The 19,305-nt window shown below is 37.7% G+C and overlaps 1 pseudogene; it reads left to right on the top strand.

Moving 5' to 3' along the window:
• The window catches only part of LOC119525947, a 43,104-nt pseudogene that overhangs the window by 5,717 nt on the left and 18,082 nt on the right, over positions 1-19,305 (top strand).

The raw sequence follows: 19,305 nt of genomic DNA on the forward strand, positions 1-19,305 counted from the left end.
AGGACCCCTACCTCACCCCCTACACAAAAATTAACTCAAAATGGACCAAAGATCTCAATATAAAAGAAAGTACCATAAAACTCCTAGAAGATAATGTAGGAAAACATCTTCAAGACTTTCTATTAGTCGGCCACTTCCTAGACTTTACCCCCAAAGCACAAGCTACAAAAGAGAAAATAGATAAATGGGAACTCCTCAAGCTTAAAAGTTTCTGCTCCTCAAAGGAATTTCTCAAAAAGGTAAAGAGGCAGCCAACTCAATGGGAAAAAATTTTTGGAAACCATGTATCTGACAAAAGACTGATATCTTGCATATATAAAGAAATCCTACAATTCAATGACAATAGTACAGACAGCCCAATTAGAAAATGGGCAAAAGATATGAAAAGACAGTTCTCTGAAGAGGAAATATAAATGGCCAAGAAACACATGAAAAAAATGTTCAGCTTCACTAGCTATTAGAGAGATGCAAATTAAGACCACAATGAGATACCATCAAACACCTATTGGAGTGTCTGCCATTAAACAAACAGGACACTACAAATGCTGGAGGAGATGTGGAGAAATTGGAACTCTTATTCACTGTTGGTGGGACTGTATAATGGTTCAGCCACTCTGGAAGTCAGTCTGGCAGTTCCTTAGAAAACTAGATATAGAGTTACCATTCGATCCAGCAATTGCACTTCTTGGTATATACCCGGAAGATCGGAAAGCAGTGACACGAACAGATATCTGCACGCCAATGTTCATAGCAGCATTATTCACAATTGCCAAGAGATGGAAACAACCCAAATGTCCTTCAACAGATGAGTGGATAAATAAAATGTGGTATATACACACGATGGAATACTACACGGCAGTAAGAAGGAACGATCTCGTGAAACATATGACAACATGGATGAACCTTGAAGATGTAATGCTGAGTAAAATAAGCCAGGCTCAAAAAGAGAAATATTATATGTTACCACTAATGTGAACTTTGAAAAATGTAAAACAAATGGTTTATAATGTAGAATGTAGGGGAACTAGCAATAGAGAGCAATTAAGGAAGGGGGAACAATAATCCAAGAAGAACAGATAAGCTATTTAACGTTCTGCGGATGCCCAGGAACGACTATGGTCTGTTAATTTCTGATGGATATAGTAGGAGCAAGTTCACAGAAATGTTGCTATATTAGGTAACTTTCTTGGGGTAAAGTAGGAACATGTTGGAAGTTAAGCAGTTATCTTAGGTTAGTTGTCTTTTTCTTATTCCCTTGTTATGGTCTCTTTGAAATGTTCTTTTATTGTATGTTTGTTTTCTTTTTAACTTTTTTTTCATACAGTTGATTTAAAAAAGAAGGGAAAGTTAAAAAAAAAAAAGAAAAGAAAAAAGACAAACAAGGAAAAAAAAAAAAAGATGTAGTGCCCCCTTGAGGAGCCTGTGGAGAATGCAGGGGTATTCGCCTACCCCACCTCCATGGTTGCTAACAAGACCACAGACATAGGGGACTGGTGGTTTGATGGGTTGAGCCCTCTAGCACAGGTTTTACCCTTGCGAAGACGGTTGCTGCAAAAGAGAGGCTAGGCCTCCCTATGGTTGTGCCTAAGAGCCTCCTCCCAAATGCCTCTTTGTTGCTCAGATGTGGCCCTGTCTCTGGCTAAGCCAACTTGAAAGGTGAAATCACTGCCCTCCCCCTTAAGTGGGATCAGACACCCAGGGGAGTGAATCTCCCTGGCAACGTGGAATATGGCTCCCGGGGAGGAATGTAGACCCAGCATCGTGGGACGGAGAACATCTTCTTGACCAAAAGGGGGATGTGAAAGGAAATGAAATGAGCTTCAGTGGCAGAGAGATTCCAAAACGAGCCGAGAGGTCACTCTGGAGGGCACTCTTACGCACACTTTAGACAACCCTTTTTAGGTTCTAAAGAATTGGGGTAGCTGGTGGTGGATACCTGAAACTATCAAACTACAACCCAGAACCCATGAATCTCGAAGACAGTTGTATAAAAATGTAGCTTATGAGGGGTGACAATGGGATTGGGAAAGCCATAAGGACCCCACTCCACTTTGTCTAGTTTATGGATGGATGTGTAGAAAAATAGGGGAAGGAAACAAACAGACAAAGGTACCCAGTGTTCTTTTTTACTTCAATTGCTCTTTTTCACTCTAATTATTATTCTTGTTATTTTTGTGTGTGTGCTAATGAAGGTGTCAGGGATTGATTTGGGTGATGAATGTACCACTATGTAATGGTACTGTAGACAATCGAAAGTACGATTTGTTTTGTATGACTGTGTAGTATGTGAATATATCTCAATAAAATGAAGATTAAAAAAAATGTAATAAACGCCAAAAAAATAAAAAATAAAAAATAAAAAAAGGAAAAAAAATAAAATAAAACAAAAAACAAAAAAAAACCCCAGGACATTTCACAACTGCGCATGCGTGTTTTAAGAGCCACTTAGCGCGTCCGTCATCTTAAGTAAATGAAAGGGACCGCCATTAACCTTAGCGGACCAATGAAAAACCTCTAGATTATCTTTTTTCTATTGGCTAACGGGGACCAATTAGAAGTGAACTGTCTTTTAGCGGGTGTCAGGCTTGGCAAGCTATGACATAACGGGAAGCCCCGCCAGGCAGGTCTGAACTAGACCAAAGAGGAAATGTAAGGGGCCGGTTAGCTTGTTCTCACGCCCCACCCTGCAAGCTAGCATGAGTGAAGTTTCGCTTACCCGGGGAGAGAGGAGCGAACGTGGCAGCGCGATGGTGGCTTTGGTATGTCTCTGCTACCGTGGCAGTGGCTCTTCTGCTCGTTTACCGAGTTCCGTCGACCTCTGCCCAAAGAAAGAAGGAGGTGAGGACGTTGTTTTCAGCAACGTTGGCTTTTCCCAATGAAAGTGGGGCTTGAGAGTGTCTGTCGTCCTCTTCCCGCCCCTTTTCCCCGCTAGTTCGTTGCTTTGATGGCTTCAGTTCCGCCGTTTTAAGAGTTGTGTGGTGCGTGAGAAAGAAATACAGCTTTTTCCTATGGTAACGTAGAGACTGAAAGCGGGGAGGGACTGGATGACAACTATAGGCCTGTGAATGTACATAGCTACTAGTTTTGACACTTCTTTGGGTATGGGCCACGTGGGGGTGCTTAGACTTTATGTACCGGGGATAAATATATCTGAGCGTCTTTTTGCTATCGGCGTGTATAACTCTCTCATTGCACACATAAGAGCTATGTATATTTTTTGTAGCATTTTCACTTCAGGAGTGTAAGAATTAGACTTAAGAGTAAAACTATACCAAATTTATTGATTCGCCAAATGTTTCAAAGCTAGTTAGAATAGAAGCGCTTAACCCACTTTAAAACATCTACAGATATCAAGCGTGGCAGGCACTGTTCCAGACATTTGGTTTACATAAGTGAACAAAACTGAGATCCTCCATGTGGAATTTACAGGCTTTGAAGTGGGGAAGATACAGTATTCTTTACTCATCTTTAAGCAATCCAAGCAGAGGAATTTTAACGTTGTGTTTTGAAACATTTGTGGCTCAAAGCCGTATACTCTTAGAGCTTTAAAAGATTATTAGCTGGAGTCTGTGATCAACAGTAACATTGTGATATGCTTCCATTAAATGTAACAAAGGCAATTAAAAGAAAGATTATTAGCGATTTTACATATACCAGTGCCCTCATTTTATAGATGAGGAAACCCGAGTCTTGAGTTTACACAGTTAATATTGCAGAAGGACTAACACCCTAGGTCAGTCAGATTAGTGCTATTTCCTATACATTCTGTGCTTCCTCTAGTACACAAAACATGTACATGCACTTTTAAAATGTCCATTAAATATGTCAGATGCTTGCCACTTGAACAGAAATAAGAGAGAAGCTATCTTCTGTATGTTTCTAAATATTTGAAGTATTCCATTAAAACATAAGTTAGCAAATTGAAATGAGTTACTTATTGGATTGGCAAAAGTAAAATTAAAAATAGGCCATTATAAGCACTATGGTGAAGTCAGCCGGCTCATACCCAGTGGAACTAGAAATTGATGTGCTTTTTTAGGAGGGTTCCAAGTCATTGTTACATGGAAAACAAGATGCAGAGCAAAACATAATTTTATATTCTAGAGCTCTTTTATGTTAAAAAAAAAAAGGAAGAAAAAACATTGTACACAGCTGTATGAATATGTATAGAGAAACCTTAACTTTAGGTTACATAACAAATTGCTAACAGTAGCTGTTTCTGGGGAGTGGGATGGTGGATGAGGAGAACACTTTCATTATTTACTCTATATACTGATATTTTCTGGATTTTTACAATGACCACATTTGCCATTTAGGCAGTTATTGCAATATTCTTGGCCATTGTTCAGACCCTTATCACTCTCGCAGGTGTATTTGCAAAGTATAAAAGGTCTCTATAGCCTGTGATCTGTTTCTTCCAGATTCATCTCAGTATAGGCTCTTCTCTGTACTAGTCATACTGAATTACCTGCATTTCTGGACCTCTTGCTTTCAATCCCTGCATTCCCAGGACCTTCTGCTAGTGTCTTGCATCTTCTCTTCCTCCTACCCCATTCACCTGAGGGTTCCTACACTGCCTTCAACTATTAGCTCAAATGTTACCTTCTTCCTCAGCTAATCCTTTCCTAATTCCCCCAGGTGGATTGAGATGAATTCAGCAGTATATATCAAAAAGTCCTTAATAAACATAGAATTGTTTCATTAACTGTGCACATACAGAGTCAGGAATCTGTTCTTTAATTTGCTGGTTTGCTTAGTTTTCACAATCTATAAAATTGAATTTTCTCATCTGTAAAAATGGCATTGATAAAGGCTGGTAAAGATGTTGGTTTGTTTTTTACCCCTTCCTCCTGGAACTAGGAATGTTTAGACTATATTATAAAAATTACTGTGATCTTACTCAGGGGAAGTTTAAAAATGTAGGTGTTCTGTTGCATGACACTTTTGCCAATTTTTAATGCAATTTTACTGAGATGTAGTCACATACCATGCAATCATCCAAAATGTGCAATCAGTTGTTCACAGTATAATCATATAGTTGTGCATTTCATCACCACAATCCATTTTTTGAACATTTTTATTACTCAAAAAAATAAGAATAAAAAATAAAGGTCAAAAGGAACACCCAATATTGTCTGACCCTACTACTGTATTGTATGATATTTTATTTTTCTTTTTATTATCTTTTTTATTATTCATTAAAAAAAAGAAAAGAACTTTTTCCCCATAGTAATCAATATGTTCAAGTGCTGATTGTGGTGATAAATGCACAACTGTATGATGATACCATGAACAGCTGATTGTATACTGTGGATAATTATATGGTATGTCAATATAGCTCTAAAAATTGTATGGAAAAATATAAACAGGGATAAAAGTGCTGGAGAAAACATGGAGAGAGGGATGTATGTATTTACTGTTGGTTAGGAGGCAGAATGGTATAGCCTTTCTGGTGGACAGTGGGATGGTTCCACACGAAGCTAAGTATGTAAGTGCCATAAGGTTCTGCAATTTCATTAGGGGGCATTTACCTGAAGGATCTGAGAGCAGGGATATGAATGGACATTTGCACACTGGTGTTTATGAAGAGAGTATACATGATTTGCAATGGGTGGAGGTGGCCTAAGGGCACATTGAATGAGAAACAGAATGGTGAACTGCTGTGTGTGCATGCAAGGAAATATTGAGCTAATGTGAGAAGGATTGAAGCTGTGTGCCACTCAACGAGGTTAATGGAACCTGCAGACAGTATTTTTAGTGAACTACGCCAGAAACAAAGGCAAACAGTATAATTCCTCACCAATATGGACTAACTACGATGTATAAACTCAGAATTGAACGTTAGAGCACAGCTTATCAGGGAAAAGCTTATTGTAACAGTCCCTAGATTGTAAGCCCTTTCAGCAGTCACATCTATTCCTGAATTGTAATGGCTATCTCCAGATTCCAAGATGCTAATCCCCTTGTGTATAACCTAATTGATCCCTGGAACTTTGGGTATCTGTGTGGCACCTGAAACACAAAGCTAGAACTCGGCAGATATGAATGTCAGTATTAGCACATGTAGCAACTGTTAAAAAAGCTGACAAACAATCCAGACTTCAGTTAGAGATATGAGTGAAGCAGAGGTGGTTAGGACTAGGGCAAATCAGGCCAAAGGGTAAAGGACAATACTGACTGCATTTTAGAACTTCAAATTCCATGTGAGACCAAGGGAAGAAATGTTTAGTTGGTGCAAGATCTATATTTCCTAAACAATCTTAACTCACACAGTTCGTTCAAATACCAAAATTGCATGAAACTTTTAATAGGAAGTGAGACCTGGTAGGTTTGCATAGGTTAGTGTGAAATAGCAACACATTCCAAAGTAATTTGGACAGAAAATAAAAATATATATGCAGGGCCTCCCTAAGGAGCTGGGGGAAAATGGAGAGGTGTTGGGCTTCCTCAACTGGATTGTTGCTAATGTTGTCACAAACATTGAGGAGTGGCGGTTTGATGTGCCAAGCCATCTATCACAGGACTTGCCCTTATGAAGCCTGTCACTGCAAAGGAGAGGCTAAACCTGCTTACAATTGTGTGTAAGTGTCTCCCCGAGTACCTCTTTGTTGCTCAGATGTGGCCCTCTTTCTAGCTAAGCCAACTTGGTGGGTGAACTTACTGCCCTCCCCCCTACTTGGGATCTGACTCCCAGGGGTGTAAATCTCCTTGGGATTGAGAACATCTTTGTGGGCTTGAGAACATCTTGACCAAAAGGGGGATGTGAAGTGAGACGAAATAAAGTTTCAGTGGCTGAGAGATTCCAAATGGAGTGAGAGGTCACTCTGGTAGGCATTCCTATGCACTATATAGATAACCCTTTTTAGGTTTTAATGCACTGAAATAGCTAGAAGTAAATACCTGAAACTATCAAACTGCAATCCTATAGCCTTGACTCTTGAAGACGATTGTATTGCAATGTAGCTTACAAGAGGTGACAGTGTGATTGGGAAAGACTTATGGATCACACTCCCTGTTTCCAGTATATGGATGGATGAGTAGAAAAATGGGGCAAAAAGCTAAATGAAAAATAGGGTGGGGGGTGTTTTGGGTGTTCTTCTTTACTTTTATTTTTTATTCTTATTTTTACTGTTTCTGGTCCAAGGAAAATATTCAACAAATAGATTGAGGTGCTGAATGCACAGCTATATAGTGGTACTGTAAACAATTGATTGTACACTTTGGATGATTGTATGGTATGTGAATATAACTCAATAAAATTGAATTAAAAAAGGAACACCCAAAACATCTCATACTCCCCCCCCATTATTCATTTACTTTTTGTCCCCCTTTTTCTACTCATCTGTCCATATACTGGATAATGAGCCACAAGGTTTTCATTATCACACAGTCACACTGTATAAGCTGTATAGTTATATGATCATCTTCAAGAATCAAAGATACTGGATTGCAGTTCAACAGTTTCCAGTATTTCCTCGTAGCTATTCTTATACCCTAAAGCCTAAAAAGGGATATCTATATAACATATAAGAATAACCTCCATAATGACCTCTTGACTCCATTTGAAATCTCTCAGCCACTGAAATTTTATTTTGTTCCATTTCTCTTCTCCCTTTTGGTCAGGAAGGCTTTCTCAATCCCACAATGCCAAGTCCAGGCTCATCCACAGAAGTCATGTCACACTTTGCTAGGGAGATTTATACCCCTGGGAGTCAAGTCCCAATAGTGGGGAGGGCAGTGAGTTTACCTGCCGAGTGGGCTTAGAGAAAGACAGTCCATATCTGAGAAACAAAAGAGGTTCTCTGGGGGTGACTCTCAGGCACAATTATAAGTAGGCTTAGCCTCTTCTTTGCAATAAAAAGCTTCGTAAGGGCAAGCCTCAAGATCAGGGGCTTGGCCTACTAAATTGGTAGTCCCCAGTACAAGCGAGAATATCAGGAGTTCCCAGGTTTGGAAGTTTAATATTTCCACATTTTTCCCCAGTCCCTTAAAGAGGCTTTTCAAATACTTTTTATTCTCTGCCCAAATTACTCTGGGATGTATGAGTTTCACACTAACCTGTACAGACCAACTAGATCTCGCTCCCTATTCAACGTTCCATGTAATTATGGTGTTTGAGTAAACTGATCATACAATTTAAATTATATAGCATGCTATAGAAAATAAAGATTTTGCACCAAATAAACATCTCCTCCTTTGGTCTCACACTAGAGTTGAGGTTTTAAAACACAGTCAGTATCATCCTTTTCCCTTTAGTCTGGTTTACCTTAGTTCTAATCAAGTCCATTTTGTTCGTATCTCCAATTGAAGTCTGATCTCTTTTTCAACCTCTTTAACATTTGCTGTATGGTGTAATGTTGACATTCAGAGCTGCCAAACTCTGGCTCGGAGTCTCAGGTGTCACACAGATATCCGAAGTTACAGGAACAGACCAGGTTATATACAAACAGCTCAGCATCTCAGAATTTAGAAATAACCATTACAACTCATGAATAGATGGGACTAGTGTAAGAGCTTTCAATCTAGGAACCTTTACCATAAGCCTTCCCCTGATAATCTGTGCTCTCAGATTCAGTTCTCAGAGTTTGCACATTATAGTTAGTCATTATAATGTTTTCTTTTTGATCTTGGCTGATTTCACTCAACATACTGTCCTCAAGGTCCATTCACCTAGCTGCATACCTCACACCTTCATTTTTTCTTGCCACCACTCAGTTTTCCATTGTATGTATACACCACAGTTCACCATTCCGTTTATCAGTCAATGTACCCTTAGGCCACCTCCATCCATGCAAATTATGAATATGGCTGCCATAAACACCAGTGTGCAGTATCTGCTCATGTCCCTGTTCTCAGGTCTTCCAAGTATATACCCAATAATGGGACAGCAGGACCTATGGAAACCCCGTGTTTAGCTTCTTGTGGAACCAGCACACTGCCCTCCAGCTGGACTGTGCCATTCTGCTTCCCTACCAACAGGGAAGTACATCCCTCGCTCCACATTTTCTCCAGCACTTGTATCCCTCTGTTTATTTTTGAAACAGTTTTATCCACACACCATACAATCCATCCTAAGTAAACAATCTGATTCCTAGTATAATCACATAATTATGCATTCACCACCACAATCTATATGAAGACATTTCCATTTCTTCCACAAAGAAAGAGGAAAAGGAGAAAACAAATGAAGAATAAAAATGTAAAAGATAGAAGAAAAATAAAAATAAAATAAAATACAATTAAAATGTCAGACAACAAAACCACCACAAGAATCCCGTATCACTCCTTTATATCCCCCTCTTATAGACATTAACTTTGGTATATTGCCTTTGTTACAATTAATGGAAGCATCTTACAATGTTACAATTAACTATAGACTTTAGTTTGCCTTGATTGTATTTTCCCCCATACCATCCAATTTTTAACACCTTTCAATGTTGACAATTACTTGTTTTCCCTCCTGTAAAAGCATTCTTATATTTGCTCATTTAATCACCATCATTGACCACTCGATGTTTCACTAAATTATACAATCCCAGTCTTTATCTCCTGTCTTTCCTTCTGGTGTCACAAATGTCCCTAGCCTTCCTCTTTCAACTGTACTCACGCTCATCTTTGTTCAGAGTACTTACAATATTGTGCTACCTTTACACACTATTATGCTATCCATTCCATTTCTGGATCTATACAGTTAATCCCATAGAATCTTCTGTACTCCTTCAGTATCAAATGCCCAATCTCTAACCTCTTCTTATCTCCTGATAACCTGTGATCTCAACTCTTAAATTTTGCTCATCAATATTAGTTCATATTAGTGAGACCATACAGTATCTGTCCTTTTGTTTCTGGATAATTTCACTCAATGTAATGTCTACTGTCTGCCATTTTATTTTTTGGATTTTATATGTCATAGTTCATTTTATTTTTATTTTTTTCCTGTCTCTCTCTTTTTACCCTTACTGATAGTCTTCATTTCTACACTCTTCTCCAAATCCCTCTCTATTGTCTTTTCCTGTCTGCCTGTAGTGCTCCCTTTAGTATTTCTTATAGAGTAGGTATCTTGTTTACAAACTCTCTCAGTGTCTCTGTCTGAAAAGATTTTAAATTCTCCTTCATTTTTGAAGGACAGTTTTGCCTGATATAGAATTCTTGGTTGGCAGCTTTTGTCTTTCAGTATCTTGAATATATCATACCACTGCCTTCTTGCCTCCATGGTTTCTACTGAGAAATTCACACATAGTCTTATTTAGCTCCCTGTTTATGTGATGGATCACTTTTTTCTTGCTGCTTTCAGAATTCTCTTTTTGTCTTTGACATTTGATAATCTGATTATTAAATGTCTTCGAGTTGGTCTACTGGGATCTATTCTGTTTGGCGTACACTGCACTTCTTGGGTCTGTATTTTTATGTCTTTAATAAGAGATGGACAATTTTCAGTTATTTCCTCCATTATTCTTTCTGCCCCTTTCCCCTTCTGTTCTCCTTCTGGGACACCGATGACACATATCAGGCCACTAGCTGCTGTGTTCCTTAAGGATGGGGGAAGGGCTTTCCGACTCAGGTCTTTAAACAGTCTCTGCCCATGTTTTCCCAGACTCTTCATCTCCTCACTTATCTGGGCCTTGAAATGTCCTCCCTTGTCCCCCTAATCTCCAAGCAATGGAGATCTGTCTCACTGTTACGAGCATTTTTTTAGTCTGTGTCCCAGGTGGGAGGTGAGAGGAATCCTAATTGCTGGTTCTGTGCTCCTTCCGTGCTGCATGAGACTGGGTGAGGGGGAGGTGAAAGGACCTGCAGGCCCGGGATAGAATTCTGCTACCTGATAGCTCTCTTCTTCAGTTCGGCATCTATACGGTCCTTCTCCCATTCACACCATTCACACCCTCCTCCAGAGTTCCGAACAAGTCAGGGTTATCCCCTTTTTTTGCTGAATATCTGGAGAGAAGTTTTTGGCAGTTGTTTACGTTGCCGTGTTGATGGCATGACCTCCTCATATACTCTATTTCTAATGATATTCAGTGATAGTAGGAGAATCTGTAATTGTCTTAAGCTACTTTGCTCAAATTAATTAAAATAAATATTATGTGAGTGTTCTCGTTTGCTAATGCTGCCAGAATGCAAAACACCAGAGATGGATTGGCTTGTATAAAAGGGGGTTTGTTTGGTTACACAGTTACAGTCTTAAGGCCATAAAGTGTCCATGGTACACATCAGCAATTGGGTACCTTCACTGGAGGATGGCCAATGGTATCCGGAAAAACTCTGTAAGCTGGGAAGGCACACGGCTGGCATCTGCTCCAGAGTTCTGGGTTCAAAATGGCTTTCTCCCAGGACATTCCTCTCTGTGCTTCAGTTCCTCAAAAATGTCACTCTTAGTTGCTCTTGGAGTGTTTGTCCTCTCTTAGCTTCTCCAGAGCAAGAGTCTGCTTTCAGTGGCCATCTTCAAACTGTCTCTCATCTGTAGCTACTCTCTCAGCTTGTATACATTCTTCAAAGTGTCCCTCTTGGCTATAGGAAGCTTACTCCTTCTGTCTGAGTTTCTATAGTGCTCCAGTGAACTAATCAAGGCCCATGCTGAATGGGCAGGGCCACACGTCCATGTAAATTATCCAATCAAAGTTATCACCTACGGTTGGGTGGGTCACATCTTCATGGAAACACTCAATCAAAGAATTAGAATCTAATCAACACTGAATACATCTGCCCCCACAAGATTACATCAAAGATAATGGTATTTTGGGGGACGTAATACATCCAAACCAGCACAGTAAGCAATTAGAATGAAATGAGGACTGCTGTCTCACCTCCCTTTTTTGTCCCTCTTAATCCCTTTGTAGTCCTACATTCTCATTACACTTGATTATTACCATCAGTATTTGACACATTGACTTCCCCTTAGTGAGGTTATTTTGTGCCATGCCAAGTGAACTGTTTCAAGGGAATAGAAAGACTAAGCTTGCTTAAGTTTATGCATATTATAATTTAATTGTGAAAATTATTGCACATTTTTGTTTTGTATGAATAGTAGAAAATTTATTCATATATTCCAAGGAGAAGAGGAAAAATCTTCAGGATCTTGTGTTAGGAAATGAATTCTTAGAGAAGACACCAGTAGCACAAGCAAAAAAGAAAAAGATGCATATGACTTCATCAAAATTTAAAACATTGGTGCATCAAAGTACATTTATTAGAAAATGAAAAGAAAACCTACAGAATGGGAGAAATTATTTGGAAACAATATATCTGAAAGGGTTTAATAACAATATATAAAAACTCCTACAACTAAACAACATAAATGGCAAACAATCAAATTTTAAAATGGAGAAAGGGAGTTTCCAATCAAGATGGTGGGCTCTATCCCCATACAGAAGCTTTAAGCAACAACCCAAAACTGGCAGAACTGTTTTCCTCAAAGCTCCAGAAAACTGTTGAAGGGTTGTAGTAACAGGGCAAACACCAAGTCAAGAAAAAGGCAACTTAAAAACTGTAGGCTCTTGTGGCATCCTGGATGGAGTCCCACTCCCCACCCTATCACTCCCATGCTCCCAGTGCAGGTTCGTGGTCCAGATTCTGGAGGGACCAGAGTAACCTTTGTGCACATACCAGGAGCATGTATGCCTATGCTAATATGTCCAGGCGCAGCCTGAAGGACTGAACCAGGACACTTGTTGCATGCTTGCTGTCCCAAAACTTGCTCTGCATGTTCCTCTCCTACAGAACAAATCACATCTGCCTGTGGGACATGCAGTGCAGGGTCTGGGACCATGAAGAAACACTGTTTCCTAGGGAAGAAAGGACATTCAGATCCCTGTAAACAGGTGGACATGACCAGGACAAGATGCATGTGTGCCTTGGGCTATTGCCTTAACTTATATTTAGGAGAGATAAACGCTCTGAAGGAGAGAACTTGCACAGGTAAGTTTGCAAAATATGAGAAAGGTTTTTTTTCTTTTTCTTTCTTCATTTATGTATGTATGTATGTATGTATGAATGAATGAATGTATGTATGTATGTTAGCTCCTGGCATTCAAGGAAATTTGTCATTACCCTAACTGGACACAGGCTTAAAAAGACAGACACTTCAGTGTCCAAATTCCAGGCTTATGACATTACAATATCAAAATGTCCAGGTGGCAACAAAAGATTACAAAACCTACAAATGATTACTAAAAGATGGCTCATGGAAAAGAGAAGGTTAAAGAATAAGAAACCATCAAAGAGGAGTTCCAGTGTTCTGGCAAACCAGACAGACTTTTTTAAAAGTAGTTATAAATATGTTCAGATAGCTTAAGGAAAATATGGAGAAACAAAAGAAAAATGGTAGTTTAACACAAGAGAGTGTCAATAAAGAGATAGAAGTCATGAAAGGAACCAAACAGAGTTAAAGATCACTGTAACAGAAATAAAAAATTCCCTAGAGGGGTTCAACAGCAGATTGGAGCTGGCAGAAGAAAGAATGAAGATAAGAAAGTTGAAATTATTCAGTCTAAGGAGCAGAAAGAAAAAGGAATGAAGAAAAGTAAACAGACCCTGAGAGACTGTGGTATACCATTAAGTGTGCAGATATACACATTATGGGAAACTCAGAAGGAAAAGAAAGAAAGAAAAGGGAAGAAAGACTATTCTAGAAATAATGACTAAACACTTCCCAAATCTAATGAATGATATGAATATGGACATCCAATAAGCTCAACAAACTCCGAACAGTACAAACCCAGATAGACCCACACTGAGACATATGATGATCTACCTATCAAATGCCAAAGATAAAGAGAAAATTATGAAAGCCGCAAGAGAGAAGAAACGTATATGAAGGAGCCTCAGTAAGACAAAGTGCCTATTTCTCTAGGGAACTATGGAGGCAAGAAAGCAGTGGGGTGACATGAAGTCAGTGGGACAGAATACTGACAGAAAATTATTGCTGACCAAGAATTCTGTATCAGGCAAAACTGAGGGAGAGATTAAGACTTTACCAGATAAACAAAAGCTCAGGGAGGTGGTGACCACTAGAATGGCCCTACGAGAAATGCTAATGGGAATTCTTCAGGTTGAAAGGAAAGAATGCTAACAAATTTAAGACACATGAAAAAATAAAGGTCTTCAGTAAAGGTAATGACATGGGTAAATATAAATGCCAGTACTGTTGTATTTTTGGTTTGCAACCCCACTTTTTACTTCCTACAGGATCAAAACTGCAAATGCATAAAAAGTAATGTGTCAGTGGTTTTGGACTTATAATGTAGAAATATGTAATTAGTGACAAGAACTACATAAAGGTGAGGGGAAAGAAGGATATAGGAACATAGTGTGTGTACGCTATTGAAATTAGGTTGGTATAAACCAAATGAAATTGTTATAGATTTAGGATGTTAAGTTTAAGCCCCATGGTCATCACAAAGAAAATATTGGAAAAATATGCACAGAAAGAAATGAGAAGGCATTCTGAAGGGTTCACTACAAAAGTGGGCAAATAACTTGAACGTGTATTTCTCCAAAGAAGATACACAGATAGTCAATAAGCATATGAAAAGAGGTTCAACATCATTAGACATTAGAAAAATGCATATAAAAACTACAAGGAGATACCACTTCACATTCATTAAAATGGCTACTGTTTAAAAGTTGGAAGGTAACAAGTGCTAACAAGGATGTGGAGAAATGGAAACTTTAGTACATTGCTGGTGGAATTGTAAAATGGTGTAGCTGCTATGGAAATCAGTTTGGCAATTCCTCAAAAAGTTGCATATAGAATTACCATATGACCCAGCAATCCCACTTCTAGGCATATACCCCAAAGAATTGAAAGCAGAGACTTGAATAGATGTTGATGGTGGACAGTTTGGCAGTTTCTCAGAAAGTTGAGCATAGTTGATATATACCTAAAAGAATTGAAAGCAGGTACTCGAACTGATATTTGTACATCAATGTTTATAGCAGCATTATTCACAATACCCAACAGGTGGAAGCAACCCAAGTATCCATCAATAGATGAATGGATAAACAAAATGTGTTATATACATGTAGTGGAATATTATTCAGCTCTAGAAAGGAATGATTTTCTGATACATAATACAACATGGATGAACCTTGTAGACATCATGTTGAGTAAAATAAAACAGACACAAAAACAAATATTGTATGATCTCCCTGATAAGAAATACCTAGAATAAGCAAATTCATAGATAAATATAGTAAATTATAGGTTACCAGGGGCTGGGGAGTAAGGGGAATGGGGAGTTATTAAGGGGTGCAGAATTCCCATTTGAGGGGATGAAAAAGTTTGGATAATGAATGTTGATGACAATAGCACAATACTGTGAATGTAATTAATACCACTGAATTGTACACTTGTAAGTGGTTAAAATGAGAAATTTTAGGTTGTATGTTTATGTAAATATAAAAATAAAAAGTTAAAAATTGAAAAATAAAATGAAAGCTATAAACTAAAAAAAAAAAAAAATCAATTGTACATATGTGGTTTTATTTCCAGGTTCTTTATTCTGTCTTTCCCTTCAGCAATACGCCACTGTCCCTGATTTCTGGAGCTATACAGTAAGCCTTAAGAACAGATACAGTGATTCCTCCCGCGTTATTCTTCACTTTCAAGATTGTTTAACTATTGTAGTTTCTTTGTAGCTCTTTTTTTTTCTGAGAAGCAAAATCTTACATAAAACAGGCCTATTGATTTAACTCATCATTTTTTGTAATGTTTTGTAAATGAAGGTTTTATGAGTTTTTGTTATTTCTTAGTAAATAATAAATAATTTACACTAAAAACGTAATGTCTGATTAAATCTCACTGTGAAAGAATATAATTTTAAGAATAATTGTCATCAGGCCTGACTACTAAATTTTAATTTTACATCTCTCCCATTTTCTCTGTACCTCTGCTCTTTAGTCTGATTTTTAAGTAAGCTGCCTACTTAAAAGGAACTTTAAATGCCAAGTTGAATGTATTAACAGCATGCTCCTTTTGTCTTTTTTAGATGGTGTTATCAGAAAAGGTTAGCCAGCTGATGGAATGGACCAATAAAAGGCCTGTAATAAGAATGAATGGAGACAAATTCCGTCGCCTTGTTAAAGCCCCACCGAGAAACTGCTCTGTTATTGTCATGTTCACTGCTCTTCAACTTCATAAACAGTGTGTCGTGTGCAAGTATAAACTTTCATCTACACTTTAAATTAAATAACTCATAAGATTTTAATCATTTCTCGATCCCAGATAAACCAAATTAGTTCAATGAGTATTTAAATAATTAGGTATATAAATAATTTTACTGTAGACATCTTCACTTAAGATGTCTATAGTAACACATATACTGCTTTTTACAGTTGGTTGTTATTTGTCCTTATTAGTTGGGGGTACAAAGAACATTGATAAAGTATTGTGGTATAGCTTAAAAATCAAAGTCACCTTATAAATTGGTATCAACTTACATAAAAAACATGTAGCATTAACATAGTGTTTTATTATTTATAAGTGCTTTCAACTTCATACTCTTGTTTTAACACAACAGTCCCAAAAGATAGATAAAGCAACAGTCATCTAATAAAATAGCTTTTGCTTTTTGGTGTTTTTTACTTTTATTTTTAGATCAGTATGTCTGATCTGGAAATTCACTTTAAATGAAATGACAAAGTGAAGAACTAATTTTGTAAGAACTTAGAAGCTCTCCAAATTCTGGCAACCTGGATCATGTGAAGGAATAGACAGCCTTCTCTCAGAATAATGTGCAATATCTTATCCAAAGCCTTGCTAACTTTTATTAAAGGATTTTCTCCCAGGAGGTAGGGTATAATTAAGATATTTGTTTCCAGAATGTTTATTTTTGCAGGTGTATGCTGAATATAAAAACTTAGTAGAAGAAGGAAAAGAATAGTAAATATTAACCATGAATAAACTTAAAATCTAGAATTACTCCCAATTCAGTTGTTTCTCTCTCTGGCAGTCAGGAGTATGCAAAAATATCAAGAAATAAACCAACTCCTACATAACTGTGATTAGTATCTGTATTAAATGTAATTTGTATTAAATGCAAACTAATGGAATTCTTACTAACCCAAATTGTTACTGGTATTTTACTGGTATCTTACAAGAAAAAATTTGAATTAGCTCACATTTTCCTAAATGTATTCAACAAATAAAAATTAAGCAACAGCAAATGTATAATACTATATATTTGGTACTACTGGGATGAGAAGTATAAGAAAGTTTCCCTACTCTTATCATCTGTTTGGGGAAATAAGTAACATATGAGAATTCAGCTGGCAATATAAAGCAATTTATGTTTAAGTATCAAATAAACTATTAAATAATAAATACTATAAAATTTCAGAAGAACATTAACAGGAATGAACGGTTAGGATTGGCCTAGTGGAGGAGATAGGACATATTCTAGGCCTAGACAGATGGATCAGATTTAGGTAGAGACAGGATATTCTGAATGCAGTGATGTGCATAGAGGTGCAAATAAGGTGCTGGAATTAAGGGATCCTGTTTGAAATTTATTAATGATAAGGCCAGGTAAAATCTAGATATATTATTTGGAACTAGATGATAAAAAACCTTGAATAATTGTTGAAAGAGTTTGGAGACAGTGGTTTCCAAGGAGAGGAAGGATTTCAGGAAAGCATTAATTTAGGGAGAATGATACATATTGTTGTATAAAAAGATTGGAGGGTTGAGGGCTAGAGTCAGTATTTTAATAGCCTCATGTTAGATATTAAAGATCTGACTTTGGATGCTGGCAATGAAATTAAATGAAGAACTGACAGATGTTGGAAACAAAGCGCATGGGAAATAAAAGTCAAAAATGACTTGAGATTTCAATTAATATGAATTCCCTGGACTCCTTTTATATTTCCCTAATTAATTCTTCTGACTATATTTTTATTTACTGAGTAAAATATGTGCTTAGATTTTAATATTGATTACTTCTGTAGTCCCACTTTCTCTGGAGAAAATACTTCTATTTTCTCTTTAAACTCTTAGAAGTTATTTAGAGTATTAAAGATTATTGTAGAGACAATAAGCTGGAAATTTCCAGTGACCTTTGAAAGAGCTTTAGGATGAGGAACAGGCACAAAAATGAAGCAGAGTCAGGCAGTTATTACTTTCTGATGAAATCCCCAATACTTCGGGCAAGGTTTCTCATATGCCAAAACAATGGCCGTGTTTTCCAAGGTTTGTCCTACCCCTGTTAGTAGAGCTTGGCTTCCTTACCATTTTTCCCCCATTGAAAAAACTTTGCTATTGCTTATTCAGACCTTTTTTACTGCTGATAAACTATTGCTTTTAAAAATTGCTTCAAATGTTCTGTTCACAAATATGATGACATCCAGGCAAGCTGATGAAGAATTCCAGATCCTGGCAAACTCCTGGCGATACTCCAGTGCATTTACCAACAGGATATTTTTTGTATGGTGGATTTTAATGAAGGCTCTGATGTATTTCAGATGGTAAGATCTTTGGTTTATTCTGTTGAGTAGTGTATTAGTTAAGGTTCTCCTTGGAAACAGAATCAATGAGAGATGTCTCTTATTATCAAATTTAAAAGTGACTCAGGCAACTGTGGGAGCGCACGAGTCCAAATTCTGCAGAGCCATCAACAAGCTGTCAACTCCAAGGAAGACGTCCGACGAACTCCTTGGGAAACGAACCGACAACTTTGACGAACTCCTCAGGAAACGAACCGGCAACTTCGACGAGCTCCCCAGGAAAAGCTTCACTGAGCAGCTGAAGAAGAAGTGAAGGTTCTCTAACCGTCCGGCATATAAGCCTCCAACTGATCACCCGGACCAAATCCAGCCAATTGCATTCTCTCACTGTGGAAGGCACGCCCCTTGATGATTCATCAGTCAGCTGCAGTCAATTGACTGATGATCCGACAAACCAACCAGCCTCAAATAGCCTCACAGCAATCGTCAGGCCAGTGCCCGCTTGACCAGACAGCTAGGCCACCTAGCCAAGTTGACACATGAACCCAACCATCACAAGTAGGAACAGGTAAAATGTGGGTAAGGTGGAATACTTTTTTCTAAGTGGCTACAAAAAGTTAAATAGGACTGGTCCTATGGAAGATAAGGAATAGAGAACTAAAGACTGAACATGAGGTAACCATGAAATGTAGTGGTCAGTGATAGTCTTCTGGAAAATGGAAATTGGGGTAGTATCTGTCAAGTAACTTTTTTTTTCATTTTTTTTTATTGTGGACTATAACATATGTACATAAAAGTGCTAACTGTTTAAGTACAATTTAATAAGTAGTTAGAGAGCAAATTTCAAAGACTATTATAGGTTATAAT

This window comes from Choloepus didactylus (genome assembly GCF_015220235.1).
Source record: "Choloepus didactylus isolate mChoDid1 chromosome Y unlocalized genomic scaffold, mChoDid1.pri SUPER_Y_unloc2, whole genome shotgun sequence".
NCBI classification, from domain to species: Eukaryota; Metazoa; Chordata; class Mammalia; order Pilosa; family Megalonychidae; genus Choloepus; species Choloepus didactylus.